We start from the raw sequence: 20,952 nt of genomic DNA on the forward strand, positions 1-20,952 counted from the left end.
ATGTAGTGAGGAAGCCGACTTCTCTTGAAGAGAGATGGATAGTAAATTAGATAGGTAGGTAGGTAGATAGACAAATATAAAGATATATAACGAGAGATAGATATGATTGATGATAGAAATGATGATAGATAGATAGAATAGAATAGATATAGATAGCACAGAGAGAGGGAGGTGGATGGATGGATGGACAGATAACAGAGAGATGGATGACAGAAAGATAGACAAAGACATAGATGATAGAGAGAGAGAGAGAGATAAAGAGAGACAGATATGATAGATTGATGACAGAGTTGATAAATGATGGATAGATAGATGATAGATAGATAGATAGATAGATAGATAGATAGATAGATAGATAGATAGATAGAAAGAAGAGAGAGACAGAGAGATAGCATCCTTTGGGAATACAACCATGTCTACAACCACAGTGGGAAACCATGGGAGATACAGTCACAATTTCCCCCAATCTGGCTGTGCAATTGTGCAGTTTCTCCCTCAGATAAAGAGGCACCTAAGACAGCTTGATGGTTTCCTAGTTTTCTTGTCCAATCCGAAGGAACAATGAACATGTCTTCAACCGTTCCTTCTTCTGATATCGCTCCGAACAGATTTTGACCCGCGGGGGATCCTGTTTAAAGCCGTTTTCCTTTCTCCTCAATTAAAAGCCAGAGGTAGTTACCAACAGGCAGAGGGAGGATTAATGGTGAACGGGCTGACGGTGGCTCTTCTTCCTAACAATTTACTGATTAAAGGTGTTGCAAATGAAACTGCTGACGGTGACCCCATCAAAGGTACTCTGCAATTAAGAGACCACTGCAGGGGGGGGAACCCTCACGTGCACATCACCCAAGAAATAAACCTACAAAGGAAGCATTTTTCTGTTATCGTTACTAACGTTCAGGGCTATTTTTAAGACCAGGGCGTGTTAGAATTTCCTAGCATTCGGTGGGCATTTCTTGAAAAGGAGGGGTTTTCCCCAGCTCATTGTTTTAAAGAAGATCACCACTTGAGAAGGGGAAACTTTGCCTTCCATTTCCTGGACAACCACAATTGCACTAAGCAATTGTGGTCCAACGCACCCGAGAGCAGAGCAAGAAGCAATGGGTGGAAACGAATCAAGGAGAGAAGCAACCTGGAACTAAGTAGAAATTTCCTCGCAGTGTTCTGACCCACGCCCTTTTCCAACAAATCAAACACAATCCAAAGGGAACAGAAACCCTGTAATGCTTTTGCAAAATAATTAACTGTGATAAGCACAAGCCTTGCGAGACATACAAGAATCTTTAAATACAAACTCAGGATACTGGAATGTCCACGAGGCTGGAGTTTCAAAACGTCTTTGCCTTCTGCAAAGTACATTCGTTTCACAGCTGGCTTTTATCTTCTTGAAGGAGGGGCCATTACCTTGCAGCCTTACTCCCGAATCGCCCGTGCCATTGCAGCTGCTCGTTCCTGTAAGCAATCCTGCACACACGCGCACTTGGCACAGGCTCCTCGGGAACCTCCTCATTGCTGCTGCCAGCCCCCACAATCTCTAAAGGCAGCAGTCCACTCCCTAATGGTCCTGGCCCCTCACCTGAGTCCTTGCTCTCCTCAACCATCCGCACCTAGACGTTTTTAAGAAAACATTGATAACCATTTGTCTGGAATGGTGTAGGGTTTCCTGCCTAAGCAGGGGGTTGGACTAGAAGACCTCCAAAGTCCCTTCCAACTCTGTTAGTCTATTCTATCCTCGGCATCAGAAAACTTCCTGGAGCAGGGAGATTCTTTTCAATCAAGCACATTTCTGCAAACTGTTATCAGGTAGCAGAATTTCCTTATACACGCCTGCTTGGATTCCCCGCCCCCCTCACACACACACACACACACACACACACACACACACACACACTTCTGGTGCAATTTTCCTTCCTTTCTCTCTATTCTTAGTTCAGTGTCAGGAAAACAAAGCAACGTTTGTCATGATTTTTAAGATTATTTTTTTTAAAAAAAAATATTGTGCAAACTGTCCTAATCAAGGGGTTTCTTGCGGTTACAGGCAAATTCTTCGTCTTTTAAAATAATCACCTTGCTCCTTATCCAATGCCAGGGGCAGCCAGCCAAATAATTACCTTGCTGAATTGGCATACAGTGAAGAGAAAGGGGCCAGCCTCCTCCCTCAGCCCCCAACCCTTATTTTTCGCCAAGTTTTCAAACCGTCAAACGCTTGGGAAAAACAATGCCTTCGCTTGTTCTGAGCTGCACTTGGTCGTCGGCAATTGTGGCAAGCTGCGCCGAGCGTTCGTCCAAGCAAGAAGGTGAGGCGTGAGCACAACCGCACTAATAACAACTTAACAATTGTCGATAAGAAAGACAACAGTATGGAGAGCAGGCCGGGGAGGGGGTTCTTGGGAAAGAGTGGAAGAGGAAGAGACGGTTCATAACTTTGAACCATCACTAAATGAACTGTCTTAAGTCGAGGATTACCTGTAAGCACCATGCTGGGCTAAGGGATAACTTTGCACAAAGCGAATGTGTTAATAAAAGGGGTTGAAAAAACAACAACAACTTTTTAACAAAACACGACGTTTCGGCTTACTCTTAAGTTACTCCACTGATGTCATTTGACATGAGACAAATAATCTAAAATAAATAGTAAATAGTAAACACACACATCCTTTTTTTTTTTCCCTCTCCTTTTTCCCCCTATGGCTGAAGAGCTTGAAATGACATTTCTTGTAAAAAAGAGCAAAACTAAGAAGAAAATGTCAAAAGCCTCTTAAGAAAAAAGGACAGCCATCTCGCAGAGGGGCAAGCCACATCGTTTTGTCAGAAAGGAGACTTGGACCATTATCCTCAACTTATGATATTTCATTTAGTGACCGAGCAAAGTTGCAAAGGCGATGGGAAAAAAGTGACTTATGACCGTTTTTCACGCTGACGACCATTGCAGCCTCCCCTGTATTCATGCGATCAAAATTCGGATGCTTGGCAACTGACTTGTACTTATGATGGTTCGCAGTTTCTCCGGGGTCACGTGATCCCCTTTTGCGACTTTCTGACAAGCAAAGCCAGTGGGGGAAGCCGGATTCAACTTAACAACCGTGTGACTGACTTCACAACTGCAGTGATTCACTTAACAACGGTGGCAAGAAAGACCAGAGACGATGGGACAAAAATTCTCCATCTTGCTTAGCAACAGAAACTTTGTGCTCAATCGTGGTCATTAATTAAAGACTTCCGGTATTGTACTCAACATTTCCCAAACTTGATTCCTTACAAAAACTGCTTTTTCTGTCTTTCTGGAAATTAGGAATTGCATTTCATAGAATAGAGTAGAACAGAACAGAACAGAACAGAATAGAGTTAGAATGGAATGGATTGGATTGGAGTGGAGTGGAGTGGAGTGGAGTAGAGAGAAGAGAAGAGAAGAGAAGAGAAGAGAAGAAGAGAAGAGAAGAGAAGAGAAAGAGAAGAGAGAAGAGAAGAGAGAGAAGAGAAGAGAAGAGGAATGGAATGGAACAGAAAAGAATAGAATAGAATTAGAATAGGATAGGACAGGACAGAACAGAACAGAATAGAGTTGGAGTGGAGTGGAGTGGAGTGGAGTGGAGTGGAGTGGAGTGAAGAGAAGAGAAGAGAAGAGAAGAGAAGAGAAGAGAAGAGGAATGGAATGGAATGGAACAGAAAAGAATAGAATAGAATTAGAATTAGAATAGGATAGGACAGGACAGAACAGAACAGAATAGAGTTGGAGTGGAGTGGAGTGGAGTAGAAGAGAAGAGAAGAGAAGAGAAGAAGAGAACTGGAATGGAATGGAATGCAATGGAACAGAAAAGAATAGAATTAGAATTAGAATAGGATAGGATAGAATAGGATAGGATAGGATAGGATAGGATAGGACAGGACAGAATAGAATAGAACTAGAATGGAATGGAACGGAACAGAACAGAACAGAATTGAATTCTTTATTGGCCTAGTGTGATTGAGCACACAAGGAATTTGTCTTGGTGCAAATGCTCTCAGTGTACTTAAAAGAAAAGATACATTCGTCTAGCGTCAAGAATCATAAAGTACAACACTTAATAAAAGACATAGGTACAATAAACAATCAAATCATACTAGGAAACAGTCGATATAAATCGTAAAGATACAACCGACACAGTTACACTCGTGCAATCACAAGTGGGAGGCAATGGGTGATAAGGAGTGATGAGAAAATTAAGAGTAGTGCAGACTTTGTAAATAGTTGAACAGTGTTGAGGGAATGATTTCTTTAGCAGAGTGATGGTGTTCTCTCTAATAAAAAGAAAAAAAAACTGTGGGAAGGAATTCTAACGTTGTAAATGGATTCACCCCCAGCAAGAATCAGAAAGTCATTTTTGGAAAACACAATGGCTGTATTATTAATTTTCCAAAGGACTTCCATTTTAAAGCGACGTAGGATGGCTTGAATATTACAGTCCCACCACACCATTTCTTTTTAAAGCGGAAGAAGAAGAAGAAAAGGAAAATACGCTCATTGTAATTCAGGAGACATCGTGAAAAACACACCGAACACCCTGCACAAAAACATATTTACCCATAAAGCTGTTTCATTTAGCTTCCCCTTCACTTCAGATATCTGTTGAGGTGACCAAACACATTTTGACAACGACAAAAGGGAAGGCCAGAATGGGGGCGGGGGGGGGAGGGGATGATGAAAGGGGGAGGATTAAAAACCAGCTGCGTACAGCGTTTTTTTATCTCAAACGGTCAGTGTTCTTGTTCTCGGTGCTCCCATCGATAAAGCAACTTTTAGCTAGATTGCAACTTGGCATTTTACTGCCCTCGCGATTCTGCAGGGGTGTGTGTGTGTCATTTCCAGCTTAGGGTGCACCCCCGTGCATCCCAGTTCCGCCATCCCAAAAACACAGCGTGATGTTTATTAAAAAACATCAGCAAGCTTAAAACAAAAACAAAAAAAACCCAATTCGTTTGGCTGAGTCAGGTCCAAAGCAGGTTTGAAAGAGGGCACTGCAAATCACAGGCAAGAGATAACCTTAACAACAAGTGACCTACACACACACAGTGAGTAAAACTTTCCGAAAGTGCCTTTAAACAACACAGGATAATTAGCAGGGAGAAATCCCATAGGGGAATGGCTTTTGATTATTTTTATTTTTAAAAAAAAAAACTGGTTTGTGTACATATAACAGCAATAAAATGAGCAGAATCGAGATGGAAAAGAGGACACCGGGTGATTCCTTGGGCTCTTCTCCGCCATGAAGGATCGATTTGGTGTAATATTACATTGCGCCGAAATGGACAAGCTAACACTTGAACTGAAAGAGTGAGACGAATTAGAATATTATACTGTATAATATGGAATAAATTTTACAAATGGAGGGACATAAAAAGGTGTTCATAGATTCAAAATAAGTAGAGAAAGTGATAAAAAGGAATAAAAGATCATTGGAAAAAATGTATATATGTATATAAATGTATTGACTTCTTTTTTCTGTCTAATTGTAAAGAGATTGGACAGAAATGTATATCAAAGAAGAGACACCATGTTCGCTGTTTTTTTAAATGGTTATATTTAATTAAAAAAGAAATTTTTTTTTAAAGGGCCAATTTGGTGGATGGAGAGGAATTAGCCACCCCTAATGCCACGCAAGAATGCTTTTTTAAAAATACTTATTTATAGGTGGTCCTCGACTTACGACCACAATTGAGCTCAATATTTCTGTTGTTAAGTGAGACCGTTGTTAAGTTTTGCCCCGTTTTACGATCTTTCTTGCCACAGTTGCTAAGTGAAGCCCTGCAATTGATAAGTTGGGTGTTCACTTAACCTGGGTGTTAAGTGAACCTCGCTTCCTTGTCAGAACGTCGCAAAAGGGCTTTACCTTTTAACAGCCTTGAGCTCCTGAACATGACAGGAAGCTAAAAAATACATAGCACTTTTCTATTTTCTTTTACATTTTCAAAGGGGGCTCGTTTCTTCCTCACTGCAGCCCCCAAAATACCATTCTTTTGAAGAAATGATACGCGCGTTTTACATAAAACACCGCCAATGTTCTCCTTTGCTCAAGGCCACCACGAACAAAATTTGTTTTCAAACAACGTGGTTCTACATCACAGGCTTAAAAAGGGAGAAATAATAATCTCAGTTTTTTTCCTTTTCTTTTTCTTTTCCTCCCTTTTTGATAAGACCTGCTATCTCCATTCTAGACTGAAGTAATACGTTTTTATAAACAGCACTGTCGACCTATTGATCCTCCCCATCTTCCCTCCGTATTTAAAAGGACTATTTAAGAATTGTTCCAGATAAGGGATGTGTTTGCATAAGGATAGCATAAAGGAGGTCCGTGTGGATATGAATTCTGAAATCAATACCAAAAAAATGCATCTCTATTTGTGCTGATTATCTTGACGGGAGGGATATTGATTGGAGTATAATGGTCTCAACTTTACCTGCTGTGAGTAACTCATGGGGGGGAGTTGCAGTCACGCAGCTCCGTGTTGAAGCTCCCACCCCACTTGTGAATCTCTCTCTGTGTGTATGCATGTCTGTGTGTGTACACAGTCGTTTAGACGACGAGATGGAGCACATCATCGCCACTCTAAGGCGTTGTTCATCTTCGATACCACATTTGGAATGAGAGCTATAAAGTCGGAAACTGCATCTCAACAGTCAGAGGGGACCAATAACGGAAAGTTACAAAAAAGATGGTGAGACTCTAGAAAGAGTGCGGAGAAGAGTAACCAGGATGATGAGGGGACTGGAGGCTAAAACCTACGAAGAACGGTTGCAGGGACTGGGCCTGGCTAGTCTAGGGAAGAGAAGGACCAGGGGAGACAGGAGAGCAGTCTTCCAGTATTTGAGGGGCTGCCACAGAGAGGAGGAAGGGGGTCAAGCTATTTTCCAAAGCATTTGAAGGCCAGACAGGGAATAATGGATGGAAACTGAACAAGGAGAGATTCAACCTGGAAATAAGGATAAATTTTCTGACAGTGAGAACAATCAACCCATGGAACAGAAGTTGCCTTCAGAAGTTGTGGGAGCTTCCTCACTGGAGTCTTTCAAGAAGAGACTGGACTGCCATTTGTCAGAAATGGTGTACGGTCTCCTGCCTGGGCGGCAGCTGGGGAAATTAAACTAGATGACCTTACAGTGCAAGGTCCCTTCCAATTCTGTTAATCTGTTAAATGTGTTTTAGTCCTTACCGCCCTGCTTGGGCAGTGGGATGGACTAGATAGCCTACAAGGTCCCTTCCAACTCATGTTATTCTGTTAAACATCACTTTATTTTTTAACATAGTTCAGGGTGCACAGTAAATGACAGCCTGTTACCCACCAGTTAAATCAGCAGTGAGATAATCCAAGGTGGCCCATAGCTTCTAGCAGCTCGAAGTTACAACGGCACTGAAAAAAAGTGACAGGACCATTTTTCATGCTTATGACCATTGCAGCATCCCCAAGATGACTTGATCAAAATTTGAACACTTGGCCACTGACTTGTACTTAGGACGGTTGCAGAGTCCCGGGGGTCATGTGATCCAAGGCAAGTTTGCCGGCAGCCTGTGCAGATGGCAGTGGAATCGGACAGTGGGGAAGAATGGGGACCAGTCCAGGAATCTGGGGAGGACTCAGATGAGGGTCCTGCATCCGATGCAGAGATGGGGGCAGGGCCATCTGGGAGTGGGGTGCTGACTCCGGAGCCCCTGGAGTCTAGCAGCAGCGAGGCAGAGGAACAAGGGGAGCCTGTTCCCAGTGTGCGTTTGCGCAGAGCTGCCAGAAGGCAAGAGAAGCTGAAACAAAAGGAGTGACTCGGGAGCAAAGCTGGGAGGTGATTGCCCCTCCCCTAAGGTATAAAGGAGGTGCAAAGGTAGAGAAACCTTTGCAGGAAGCAAAGTCGTTCATTCTGTTCAGATTAAACCTTGAAGCTCTGTGTGGACTTTATACTTCGGTTGGTTTTTTATAGTTCATTTGGCACTTTAGTTGTTGGCAGCAATTCAAAGGAGAGAAAGGTGGGTGCTTATCTCGGGGGACTGTTTGGGACTCATTACCGGCTGGGAATGAACTTAATTCCCAGCGCTGAAATAAAACAAGAGTTGTTTTAAATAAGTGTGTGTTTAATTACGGTCTCAGGAAGCCTTGGTCAGAACAGAAAGATTGTAAAATGGGGCAAAACTCACTTAACAACAGAAATTTTGGGTTGTATTGTGGTCGTAAGTCGAGGACTGCCATACGTAGCCCTTGCAAACCAGCATAATTGTGGCGACATTAATCCAAACTCATCAAGGCCACAATTTTCTCTCTCTCTCTCTTTTAACACTCTTAATCAAGCAGACTTACCTGCGTGACAAGTCCTAATTTATCCAACTGGCCGCTTAATCACAGCGCCTTTAAAATCTGCCCACCGTAATGATAATCTAATTATATTCTAGATGAGCTATTTTAGCCCTGTCTGCCACAAGATTAATTTGGTGGATCCAACCTTGGCTATCAAAACAGCAAAATAAAACAAGAGGGCTGGGCCTCGCCACACAAACCCAGTTTAAAGTTTGCTTGTTTAATATAAGGAGGAAAAATAGAGATAAACTATAGACCTGATACATTGACAGGCAGGGAATTTATGCTGATCTGGAATGGATTCCTTTACCACAAAAAGAAAAAAAAAACCCACCCCAACTTGGCTAAAGGTAGGGTGGCTATTTTAGGTCCCTTGTTTAAACGAACAACAATTTCAGTTAAATTTAGGAGAGGCACCATTGTTGCAGAGATACAGTAATAAAATGTAACTTTGCTTTTCCTGCTTGTAATGGAGTCTTTACGGTACCATTATGGTTAAAAAAAAACCAGAGAGGGGAGAAAAAGTGGCTTTTAGAGAAATCTGCAAACCTCAGAGCATTTCACAATTAATCTTGTTTGCTTTTCAACAATTTAAACCTGGCGCTGTTTTTATAAAGAAAATGATGTCCTTCGTTTAGGATGTCTTTTTGTCTTTTTAAAGGAAAGCATTCAGATTCTCTTTAACTTGCTGCAGTGAAGAGACTGTGAACCCTATTTCTGTTTCACTCCTTAATGGATAGCATTCTTTCAAATAGGAAACTCACAGTGGAATGTTTTTATATATGTGTGAACCAGAGGTGGTATGCAGCAGGTTCTGACCAGTTCTGGAGAACCAGTAGAGGAACTTTTGAGTAGTTCAGAGAACTGGCAAATGCCGCCTCTGACTGGCCCCGCCCCCATCTACTCTCTGCTTCCCTTTGAGTCCCAGCTGATTGGCTGGGTCTCCTTTGGTTGCCCTGCACAGGAGAACGGAGCTGGAAAGCAGGTTAGTGGGGTGGGGAAGAAATGGGATTTTGCAGTATCCTTCCCTTGCTACGCCCACCAAGCCATGCCCCCATAATCGGTAGTAAAAAAAAAAATGGAATCCCACCACTGGTGTGAACGCTCGCACCATAAAACCATAAATGAAACTATGAATATCTTGCAGCCGTTTTCCCCACCATTAAAATGTCAAACCAGTTATGCTGCCATAAGGGTGGAGTGAGGGAAAGGAATATTTCATTTTTCCCTTTGCAAGAACACAATTTCTTTACAGCATCCAAAGCAGCTGTGTGCATAGCTTTGCAAAGAAATATTGGGGCCAGCCAATGATAGATTGCAGATTACAAATCGCTCCAACACATTTTCGGATAGATTTCTCACGACCATATCCAGCCACTTGGAGAAAACAAATGGCAAACAAGATGCACCGGCTCGGATTTCTGTAATTGTGATTACAGTTGCCTACATCCTGTCTCCACAGTGCAACAGCCCAGGAAATTTAAAGAATGGTAGCGATAAAACAGAACACACCAAGGAGACAGAATCTGGTACAAGCAGAAAGTTGAGGAGAGGAGAGGAGAAGAGAGGGAGAGGGAGAGGGAGAGGGAGAGGGAGAGGAGAGGAGAGGAGAGAGAGAAGAGAAGAGAAGAGAAGAGAAGAGAAGAGAAGAGAAGAGAAGAGAAGAGAAGAGAAGAGCCAGAAGGGACCTTGGAGGTCTTCTAGTCCCCTTCTAGTCCCCAGTCTTTCTTAAAAACCTCCAGTGATGGAGTGCCCATGATTTCTGAAGGCTAGTCAATTGCTCTCACTGTTACAAAGTTTCTCCTTAATTCCAGGTTGCTTCTCTCTTTGATCAGTTTCCAGCCATTATTTCTTGTCCTGCCCTCTGATGCTTTGGAAAATAATTTGACCCCCTCTTCTTTGTGACAGCCCCACAAATACTGGAATGCCGCTATTATTTCGCCCCTAATTCTTCTTTTTATTAAACTAGCCAAACCAAAATCCTGCAGCCCTTCTTCATATAATTTAGACTCCAGGCCTTTGATCATCTGAGTGGCTCTTCTCTGAACTTTTTCCAAAGTCTCAAAGTTATTCCCTATGCTCCGTGACAACAGTGCAAAATTTACAAGGACTGTTGAGGACAGGGGTCTCCAACCATGGCAACTTTAAGCTTTGCTGGCTGGAGAATTCTGGGAGTTGAAGACCGCCAGGCTTAAAGGTGCCAACGATCGGAGACCTCTGGTTTTAGGACATGCCCTGTCCATCAAGGACCAACTATGTTTTGCAAAATAAAAAAAAATGAAAATGAAAGACTCTTTTGCCCTCGGCAAAAATTTGGATTGGCTAAATCAGGAGCAGGCAAGCAAGAACGAAATTTGGGCCATCATCTGTGTAAATTCTCAATCTGGGTTGAGGTCGGCCCTGCCCACCATTCTAAATATCCACAGACAACCCAAGTCCTCTTCCCAGAGTCCTCGGCGTACGATCCATTCGTTTAGCAACTGAAGTTAACAATTGCACGGAAAAATAATCTATCACCAGGCCTCCTGTTCTATGACCATCGTAACGTATCCATGGTCATGGGATCAAAATTCGGGAGCTTGGCAACCGGCATGCATTTATGACAGTTGTAGCATCCCCGATCACGTGCTTATCAGTTGCCACCTTCCTAGCCCACTTCCGACCAGCAAAATCAAAGGGCGTATCCAATTTCACTGAATAGAATAGAATAGAATAGAATAGAATAGAATAGAATAGAATAGAATAGGGGAGGGGAGGGAACGGAATAGAAGAGGAAGGAGAATGGAATGGAATGGAATGATAGAATAGAATAGAATATAATAGAATAGAATAGAATAGGGAGGGGAGGGAGGGGAGGGGAGGGGAGGGGATGGAATGGAATGGAATGGAATGGAATGGAATAGAATAGAATAGAATAGAATAGAATAGAATAGAATAGAATAGAATAGAATAGAACAGAAAGGAGAATAGAATAGAATAGAACAGAAAGGAGAATGGAATAGAAGAGAAGAGAATAAACTCCACATTGAAAACACTGCATGTTACAGATCAAAAAAACGATACTGCTCAGAATACCAATCAGCCATTTCCTTCTGTAACAACCTTCCCACTTTTCTTGCAGACCTCTTCAAACTAAGCCCCCCTTTGCCTTTGGAGGGTATCCCCCCCAAAATAAAAGCATCTCCCAGCTCTTCGTTTTAGCCTCCATCTTTCAGGAAGCATAAAGAATAGGGCAGCACCCTGTGCATTTGGCCACAATGCAATCAGGTCAAGGCAAAAGGCTATCAGAGAAGAGCTTGGGGCTGCTACAACCAGGGAGTGTCAGAAATGGGTAATAATAATAATAATAATAATAATAATAATAATAATAATAATAATAATAATAATAATAGATAATGAAACCTCTGCAAGAAAAGCACTAAGCTCAGAGACTACCCAGAACCCCATAGTCCTCCTCCTCCTTTCCGCATATGTCACTTCTTTTTAGCACTGATGATGTTACCTAGTTGGGTAATAAAATGTCTGCAAACAAACAGCCAAACTCAGAGAGCACCCAGGACCCTTATGAAATACAGGTAGTCCTCAACTTTACAGCCGTTCATTTAGCGACCGTACAAAGTTACAATGCCACTGAAAAGAATGACTTATGACCATTTTTCCACACTGACGACCAATGCATTTATCTCCAGAGGCTTGGCCGCTGACTCATATTTATGATGGCTGCAGTGTCCTCTGGGCCCACGCGATCCCTTTTTTGCGACCTTCTGACAAGCAAAGCCAATGGGGGGAAAGCCAGATTCACTCAACAACCGTGTTCCATGAACTGCAGTGGGTTTCTTTTTTTTTACTTAACGATGGCAAGAAAGGTTGTAAAATGGGGCAAAGCTCACTGAACAAATGTCACCCTTTAGCAACAGACATTTTGGGTTCCATTGTGGCCGTAAGTCAAGGAGTACACCTGTAATAATAGATGGGTTCTGCAGGATCAGGCCTACTCACCTTCCTACTAACTCCAAAAGCATCCTTCATCACAAGGATCTCTCTCTCTCTCTCTCTCTCTTTCCCCTTCTCTCTCTCTCCTTCTCTCTCTTTCTCCTTCTCTCTTTCTTTCTCTCTCTCCTTCTCTCTCTCTCTCTCTCTCCTCTCTCTTTTTCTCCTTCTTTCTCTCTCTCTCTCTCTCTCATTCTCTCTTTCTCTCTCTTTCTCCTACTCTCTCTCACTCTCTCTCTTTCTCCTTTTCTCTCTCTCCTTCTCTCTCTCTCTCTCCTTCTCTCTCTCTCTCTCCTTCTCTCTCTCTCTCTCTCTCCTCTCTCTTTTCTCCTTCTTTCTCTCTCTCTCTCTCTCTCATTCTCTCTTTCTCCTACTCTCTCTCACTCTCTCTCTTTCTCCTTTCTCTCTCTCCTTCTCTCTCTCTCTCTCATTCTCTCTTTCTCCTTCTCTCTCTCTCTCTCTGAGCCTTACAACTAGCGCTTCCTATCCCAAAGGACAGCGAAGGAGACGACTCTCAAAGACACCACAATACCAATGAGGCTTAACCTCCGTAAGGGGCCAGGAGGCTCTAGTCCCCCCCACCCCACCTTTCCACCAAGAGAAGCAAGCAGAGATCGAACCCAGGGCTCGGCAACTACACCCAGAAGCCCCCTTTTTCCCCCTCCCCTCTCCAACCCCAAATCCCAACCATCCCCCCATCAACTTCTGGCTTGCTGATCCCTGTCGCAAATCAGGCTGCAAGCAAAGGAGAAGTTTAGGGAGCGCAGGTGAGGCAGAGGGGAGACCCGGGAACCCCCAGCAGCTTCTGCAGGGGAGGGGGGAAGAGAGGAGAAGCAGGGAAGGGATATCCCGCCCCCCACTCCCCATTTTTCTCTCGGGCCTCAAGGGACAGCTCCTCCTTCCTTCCCTTCCTCCCTCCCTCCCTCCCTTTCTCCCTTCCCCTCCCTTCCTTTCCTTCCTTCCCTCCCTTTCCTTCCTTCCTTCCCTCCTTCCTTCCTCTTTCCTTCCCTTTCCTCCCTCCCTTCTCTTCCTTCCCTCCCTCCCTTTCTTTACTTTCTTCCTCCCTTCCCCTTCCCTCCCTTCCTCCCTCCCCTCCTTCCTCTTTCCTTCCTTCCTTCCTTCTTTCCTTCCCCCACCCCACCCCTTCCATCCAAACGGAGCCTTTTCCAGAGCCAAAGCGGGGCGGGGCGCATCCTTCCACCCGGCCCCACCCCCAGATTTCCCTCCCCCCACTGCAGGGTTCCCACGCGGCACAAAGCGGGGTCTGTTTTAAGCCCCCCGAGCAGTTGCGGGTCGGTCTCCCTTTTTTTCCCCTTTTTTTGTGTGTGTGTGTGTGTGCAGGCAGAGCCCGATTGGCGCTGCTGTCCATCCCTCCCCCCACTTCCCTCCCCTCTCCTCCTTTCCCCACGCCTCGCAACAATGCCTCCCGCGCCAGGGAGGATGCAAGGATGCTCTGGGCTCCTTCCAAGCAAGCCAGAGCCGCCGCCGCCGCCGCCGCCGCAGCCCGGTGGGCAGGGGTGGGCGGGGGGCTTCAAGGCAAGCCTGCCTGGGGGGGGGAGTGGAGGGAGGAGGAGGAGGAGGATGCGGGAGGAAGGTGCAGACCTGGCCTCCGGCGGAGGAGCTGCGCTGCTCGGAAGAGGAGGAGGAGGAGGAAGAAGAGGAGGAGGCCGCGAGGACCGCTGAGCATCTTCCGCGCCCGCCGCGAGCGCTTCTGCCCGGCGCCGCGCGAGAGCCGGCGGGTTCCCACGAGCGCGAGGAGGAGGAGGGGGAGGCAGGGGGCGGCGCCTGGCTGGCTCCACCCACCTCTCCCACCCCCCACCCACTCACTCACTCATCCCACCTCCCACTCCCACCCACTGATTCGCATCCACCTAACCCCCACCCCCACTCATTCTCTCTCACACGCCCCCCACTCATTCCAGCCAGGCTAGTGTGGGAGGAGGAGATATTTTCCCCACTAAACACGCGCGCACACCCAGCCCCGTGGCTACTCAGTCCCGGCCAAGGGCGAGGGTCTCCTGCTTCTTCCCAGGGGGGTTGCATCATTCCCACGACCTCCCCCCCTCTCCTTCTTCTTTCCATTCGATGCGAGGCACGGCCGGGGTCGCCCGAGCCTCGGGAGCTGCGTTCCCACGGCCCTCCTGGACTCTTGTTTTGGTTTTGGTTCCCCCCTCACTCCTTCACGGGGAATTCCAAGGAGTGGGGAGGGGGCTCCGCGTTGGAAACGGTCCTCTGGACGTGCCCCACTAAGGGGGTTCCGCGTTGGAAACGGTCCTCTGGACGTGCCCCACTAAGGGGGTTCCGCGTTGGAAACGGTCCTCTGGACGTGCCCCGCTGGGAGTGGGGAGGGGGCTCCGCGTTGGAAACGGTCCTCTGGACGTGCCCCGCTGGGCGTGGGGAGGGGGCGTTGGCCGGGTGGGTCGGTGGGCGCAATTCAAGCCGTTGGGTTCGTTTCATCCAGTGGGGGGGGGTCTTCAACCCACCCCAGCCCCCCACCTCCACCCCGCACACACACTCCCACCCCCTGGGCAATGCGTGGCAAGGTCTCTTCGAGTCAGGCAGGGGCCAAGAAGGCAGAAGGGCGCAGCTCGGATGCCACCCTCAACATCTGGGGGCATTGGGGGGGTGTGGTGCCTTCTCTTTACGTAGAGACTCTGCTGCAGCCGAGACTGCAAAGGTGGTGCGAAGCCCAACCAGGAGAGGGGGTAACCTTGTTTCACAGGGGGTGGGGGGTGGAAATAAGGGGGCAGAGATTGCAAAGGCTGGAGCGTGGGGGGGGCACGTCTGCTGATTTTTAGAGCAAGCAGCGCATTGGGCCCGGGAAGGGATTTCCCCTGCAGCACAGGCTAGCTAAGCGAATGGCAAATAAATAAATAAATACATATATAAATAAATAAAATCAATGGCACGGGGCGGGACTTGGAATATTTATAGCCGCTCGTGCCTCAGGAAAAGCACTTTGCATGCTGCATCTGCTGAGCTAAGCAAGCTGCAACCAGGCGAGGTTTTTTTTTGGGGGGTGTGTGCCAACCTGCCGCATTGGCATTTTTGGGGAGGTGGGACCTCGCCGTTGCCTTCCCTGGATTGCTTTCTATTTTTTAATAAAATAAAATATAAAAATAGGAAAAATTAAAATGCGAGATTGCTGATTCCTGCAAGGGGTTAAAAAAAAAGCTACTCGGCTGAGAAAGGGGGAAAAAAGGGAGGGGGGAGGAGCGAGCAAGAGAAGGAAGAGCCGGGTGGTGGGGGCAGGCCGCGCGGAGGGAGGGGTGGAAAGCAAGCGGAACGGCCGGCGTCTCTAAGAGCGACCGGGAAAAACAGAGCTAATCGGCGAGGCGCGCAGAGCACGAAGGGGCGGGGCAGGAGGAGGCGGATCGATACGGCCTGGGGCGCATGCGCGGAAGAGGGAGAGGCGCGGCCGGCCAATCGGCACGCTGGTTCATAAATGGTGGGTGGCGCGCCCGGAAGCGGCTGCTCGGTGGAAGTTGGAAGGTGCTGCTCGAGCCGCTGAGGGTGAGTTTGGGGGCGGTGGCTCCGGATGTGGTGGGGGCGGCTGGGCCGGAAGTGGGGAGCCCCAGCCGGGCCCCTGAGGGTCTGAGAGACGCCGCGGGGCCTGACGAGAGCAATGGGCCGCGGGTCGTTCGGGAGGTGGACTTCAAGTCCCATCGACCCCCCGCTTGAAACTCCCTGACGAGGGATTGTGGGAGTTGTAGTCCAGAAAGTCTTGCCTCTCTTTTAGCTGGGGATGATGGGTTTGAAGGCATGAACCTTCGCTGTGGGAGGACTAAGGGCAGGGAAAGCGGGGTTTAAATCTCCCCTCAGCCCTGGGCGGCTTTGGATCCTTTCTTCTATCGGTTCGGTCTACCTCGCAGGGTTGTTGTGTGGCACTTATCACATTGGTGTCAAGGGTCTTCCAACTTGGCAAGTTTAAGACTTCTGGACTTCAACTCCCAGAATTCCTGAGCTAACATGGACTGGAGGAGGGATTCTGGGAGTTGAAGTCCCCAAGCCTTAAAGCTGCCGAGTTTGAATACCCCTGGAATAGATATAATAGAGAGAGAGAGGGATAGAATAGTCAAGACACTGAAAGCAAGTTGTGAGAATGAAAAAAGGTAAAAATAGAGTTAAAAACAAAATAGCTGCAGATCCAGAAAATAAGATAAAATTGGGTTAAATGTGAGTTTTTGTGGGTTTTCTGAGGCAGGCCAAGTTGCCAAAGAAGCATTTTTGCCTTTTGTCCTGTTTTATTGATATACAGGGCAAATGTCTGTGGAGGTTCTCAGTCATCCAAGTCATGGTTGTCCCAAAGGGGCTTTTTTTTCCAGAGACAACTGGACTTTCTTGTTTTTTTCTTTGAAGACGTTTTGCTTCTCATCCAAGAAGCTTCTTCAGCTCTGACTGGATGGTGGGGAATGGAAGGATTGATATTCCTGGCAAACAGCTGCTCATTTGCATCATTTTTAGAGAGTAGTTGAGGCCATTTGGAGGTTTTATCTGTGTCCTCAGAGTCACCTGGTTTCTGTAGTCTGCAATTTTATTTTATTTTTCCCCTCTCTGGAAATCCATTCCTACTCCCACACCATTCGAAGAGTGTTCATCCCAAATTGTATAGCTAAAAGTCTGTAGAGATTCTCAGTCATCCAGGTCATGGTTATCCCAAAAGTGCTTTTTCTAGAGGCAACTGGACTTTCTGATTTTTCTTTGCTTCTCATCCAAGGAGCTTCTTCATCTCTGACACCACCCAACCAGAGCTGAAGAAACTTCTTGGATGAGAAGTGAGACGTCTTCAAAGAAAAACCAGAAAGCCCAGTTGCCTATTGTAAAAAAAAGCACCTTTGATATACAGAGCAAATGTTTTGGCTTTCTTCGAAACATACTTTTTTGTTCTCCTACCATAGACTTTCTTCTGAGGAGTTGGTGCAGTCTGCTTTTATCCATCCTCAATGGCCTCTTAATGACACTGAAAATAAAGTTGGGCTGGTTTGGGGTTCACATTTGATTTGCACCCAGATTAGGGTGGGTTTAGCTTGGGATACATGGTTTCAATTGCTTGACAGGTGACTGAACTGTGTATTTTAGCCTCTTTAAGAGACCATTATTTAAAGGCATGATGGCTTAACAGAATTTGTGGTTCAGTATATTGTGCAAACCCAGATAAATATTAAATATTGAGTCAGGCCATGGGTGTGCTTAACCTAATTGTTGACATTGTAGAGTCCTTGGTGCTGTTTGATTTTGATCAGTTTGTTGTAGATACTTCATTTTCTGTAAAAGGTATGTGGGGAAGGCTTTGGGAGATGGAGGAGTGTAGGAGGGGATAGAGACAGAGAGAGAGAGAGAGAAAAGCTATATTGACAAAATCTTGCAAATCTGAAAACTTTCATTACTACAGTGGGATAATTCTGAAATCTGTGTTTGTTTGTTTTCTGGACATAACAAAAACGGTATAGCTTGTGAATAAAGAATCTGGTTTATAGGTGGGTTTCAGGGTCATTTCCAAGCTACCTGTAGGGACTAGTAAAAGTTCTCACCTGATATAGGTAGTCCCCGACTTACAACAATTGAGCTCGGTTGCTGAGTGAGAGTTAAGTGAGTTTTGCCCCATTTAATGGCCTTTCTTGCCACCGTTATTAAGTGGACCGTTACAATTCTTCAGTTGGTAACAGGGTTGTTAAGTCAATCTGGCTTCCCCATTTGCTTGTCTGAAGGTCACAGAAGCAGATCACGTGAACATGGGACCCTGTAGCCGACATAAATATGAGTCAGTTGCCAAGCCTCCGAATATTGTTCATCTGACCATGGGGATGCTGCAGTGCTCCTAAGCGTGAAAGACAGCTATAAGTCTCTTTTTTTCCTCGGTGCCGTCGTAACTTTGAATGGTCATTAAATGAGCTGTTGTAAGTTACCTGTAATTTGAGAAGCTTCTGCCAGCTGGTGTAGGCTGTTCTGAGTTACATAGATCCTTATTACTATGTCCCTGATCTTGTGCCTACTTATTTGGGAATATAGCCAACCGTTTAGAGGGCAGCTCACTCTTGAACCAATAGGCAGAAAATTTTATTATGACCACAGAGTCCTATTCTGAGTTACAGTTATTTAAATTCTGGACCCTATTCCACCGGTTTTTAAAATATCACCCTGCTAAATAAATGGTTTTGAAAACAGATGCAACTGCCTGAATGTTACTGCTTTCACCATATGGAACAAATGTAATCTTTAGTTGAAACACATCAAGGCAACTGTGGCAATTTTCCCAAAGCAATTTTGGCTACAACAGGAAGATAATCTGTTTTGTTTCTTTGTTTCTTTTCTTTTTTTTCTCCTAGTAGGAAAACTTATTTATTTTTATTTATTTTGTTTATTTATTTGTCAAGTGTGTATGAGAAAACAAGTATAATTAGGAACATAACATATAAACATACAAGTATAAACAGGTATAAGTATATACATAATAAATGAGTATGGATAAATGGGAACAGTAGGGCAGGGACAGTAGACATGCTGGTGCACTTATGTATGCCCCCTTACAGACCTCTTAGGAATGGGGTGAGGTCAACAGTAAACAGTCTAAGGTTAAAGTTTTGGGGGTTTGGGGAAGAAACCACAGAGTCAGGTACAGTATTCCAGGTATTGGCCACTCTGTTGCTACAACTCTGTTGCAAAGTTGTATTTTCTGCAAACGAGTTTGGAGCGGTTTATCGTTTGCCCGTGTATTATTGAGATTGAAGCTGAAGTAGTCATTGACAGGTAGGACATTGTAGCAGACAATTTTGTGTACTAAACTTAAACTTAAGGAAATATGAAAGATTAATTGCTTTTTATCAGCAGATCAGGGTGGTAGGTAAACATGCAGCTATGAATTTTGTTCCGTCTTTTGGACAGGACCAAACCAGCTATCATTAGGTGTATGAAAATAAATGCATTTTGTGGCATCTTAAGAAATGCATTATTGCATAAACTATTATGTTTCCTTAGACACAAAAAAGCAGAACAATTATTAGTCAACTGGTCTAGTCTGCTGGGACTATAAGAGAGGAATACAAGATTGATGGTAAAGGTCTAAGTTAAAACTAGTTTCTTAGTCATAGGAATCCAACATGTCAATGAACTATGATTTTTTTTATTACGACATATGGAGATTTTCTGATAATATAGCTTAATATAGTTCATAAAAACAATCTTTTCATCTCGGTTGAGTGGAGTTACTACTAAAGTGCAAGCATGAACCTATTTTAATGAAATACATGTATATCTTCCAAAAATATTGTTTGGGTTGATGTAATATTTTTTAGACCTTCTTCTAAATCTTGCATTTTTAAATTCAGCCCATATTTGAAAGCCAAGGACATTCACAGTTTTCCTAGGTGGGGAAAATCTAAAGAAAAACCAGAACAAGCAACCTATAATAAAACTTTCCTGTCCAGAATGGTGGTAGGATAAACAATAGTTATGTTGACCTCACCATAAACCATGATCTTTGAGCATTTTTCTAAGGCACAGTTGGCTGAATTCACATTGGGTTGAGGCGTAAACCATGATTTACAAACCACAGAGGCCAGATTCATACCATGCTTAAGCTATTATACGCATTATCTACTTTTGTTGCTGCATGATTTGTGAAGAGGAAGGACTGGAAATTTATATGGGCTATAAAAGTAATAAATAATAAAGTAATTCTGGCTGGTGTCAAAGTTTATACAGCTTGAACAGTGAAATAAACATCAATATTCCAAAGGCTTTGAGAATGATAGCTCCTGTATATGTTTAAAAAGTACTCTTAGTCACCAGAAAAGGAAATAAGAAATTAGCATTGTCGAATAGTAACTGTATAAATGGATGAATATTTTATCCAGTCAACTACAAGCTAGCATTGCCTTCTGCTCCTTTTCAGAATTCTTAAGCATAACATTGCTTCTCATTATCTCTACACTTGTATATTTCAGCTGTTCTTTAGCACTTCATTTCAGACTGCAATATTTATTCTGTACAATTTAGGAAACCAAATAACTTCCTCAGTGATCTTTCAAAGAGCACAGGTTTTGTAGGATTAAAAGAAGAAAAATCCCCAAAGCATTTATACTGCTGCCTTTTTGTTTCCCTCAAAAATATGTTAATAACTGCAGCCTTTGCTGTGGAGATTATATATATATATATATGAATCAACACATATAATAAAAATATAATATGATATATAATTATATATATTATATAATATATAATATCATTTAATAAAAAGAAGCAACAAGTGTGGCTCAAACAACTCTATTCCATACAGGTAAAATACAGCCAGTCCTTGACTTACAGCAGTTCATTTAGTGACCATTTAAAGTTATAGCAGCACAGAAAAAAGTGACTTATGACAGGTTTCGCACTTATGACTGTTGCAGTATCCCCATGCCTCACGTGATCAAAATTCAAATGCTTGGCAACTGACTCCTGTTTATGACACTCGCAGTGTTGCAGAGTCACAGTGTTGTGACTCCGCAACATGATCCCCTTTGGTGACTGTCATGCCCCTGGAGGGGGAAGCCGAACAGCTGACAGGGAGTGGGAGTGTGGCTCCGTTGGCTGTGGAGGAAACTGGGGAAGGGCAAAGTCCAGCTGGGCAGAGCAGGTGAGAGGCAAAGCAAGGGAGAGGCAAAGCAA

General features: G+C 44.6%; 2 protein-coding genes across 13 annotated transcripts in view; one reads left to right on the top strand and one right to left on the bottom strand.

Annotated features, from left to right (window-relative positions):
• Window positions 1-14,103, bottom strand: part of ARVCF (ARVCF delta catenin family member) — a 241,802-nt gene extending 227,699 nt beyond the window's left edge. For 4 of the 9 annotated variants that reach the window (XM_087913368.1, XM_087913370.1, XM_087913367.1 and 1 more), the window contains exon 1: window positions 13,909-14,063. The gene's annotated coding sequence lies outside the window, so the exon portion shown is untranslated. Of the gene's footprint in view, window positions 1-13,908 lie in introns of all 9 variants that reach the window. The other 5 variants (XM_087913366.1, XM_087913369.1, XM_087913374.1 and 2 more) reach the window with 3 other exon arrangements.
• Window positions 1-20,952, top strand: part of TANGO2 (transport and golgi organization 2 homolog) — a 58,336-nt gene that overhangs the window by 2,355 nt on the left and 35,029 nt on the right. For 2 of the 4 annotated variants that reach the window (XM_087913390.1, XM_087913393.1), the window contains exon 1: window positions 15,686-15,819. The exons of 1 other annotated variant lie outside the window; for it this stretch is intronic. The gene's annotated coding sequence lies outside the window, so the exon portion shown is untranslated. Of the gene's footprint in view, window positions 1-15,685; window positions 15,820-20,952 lie in introns of those variants that run through there. One more of the 4 variants, XM_087913391.1, reaches the window with a different exon arrangement.

This window comes from Pseudonaja textilis, chromosome 15 (genome assembly GCF_049901715.1).
Source record: "Pseudonaja textilis isolate UNSWEBS1 chromosome 15, rPseTex1.2, whole genome shotgun sequence".
In the NCBI taxonomy this organism is placed as follows: domain Eukaryota; kingdom Metazoa; phylum Chordata; class Lepidosauria; order Squamata; family Elapidae; genus Pseudonaja; species Pseudonaja textilis.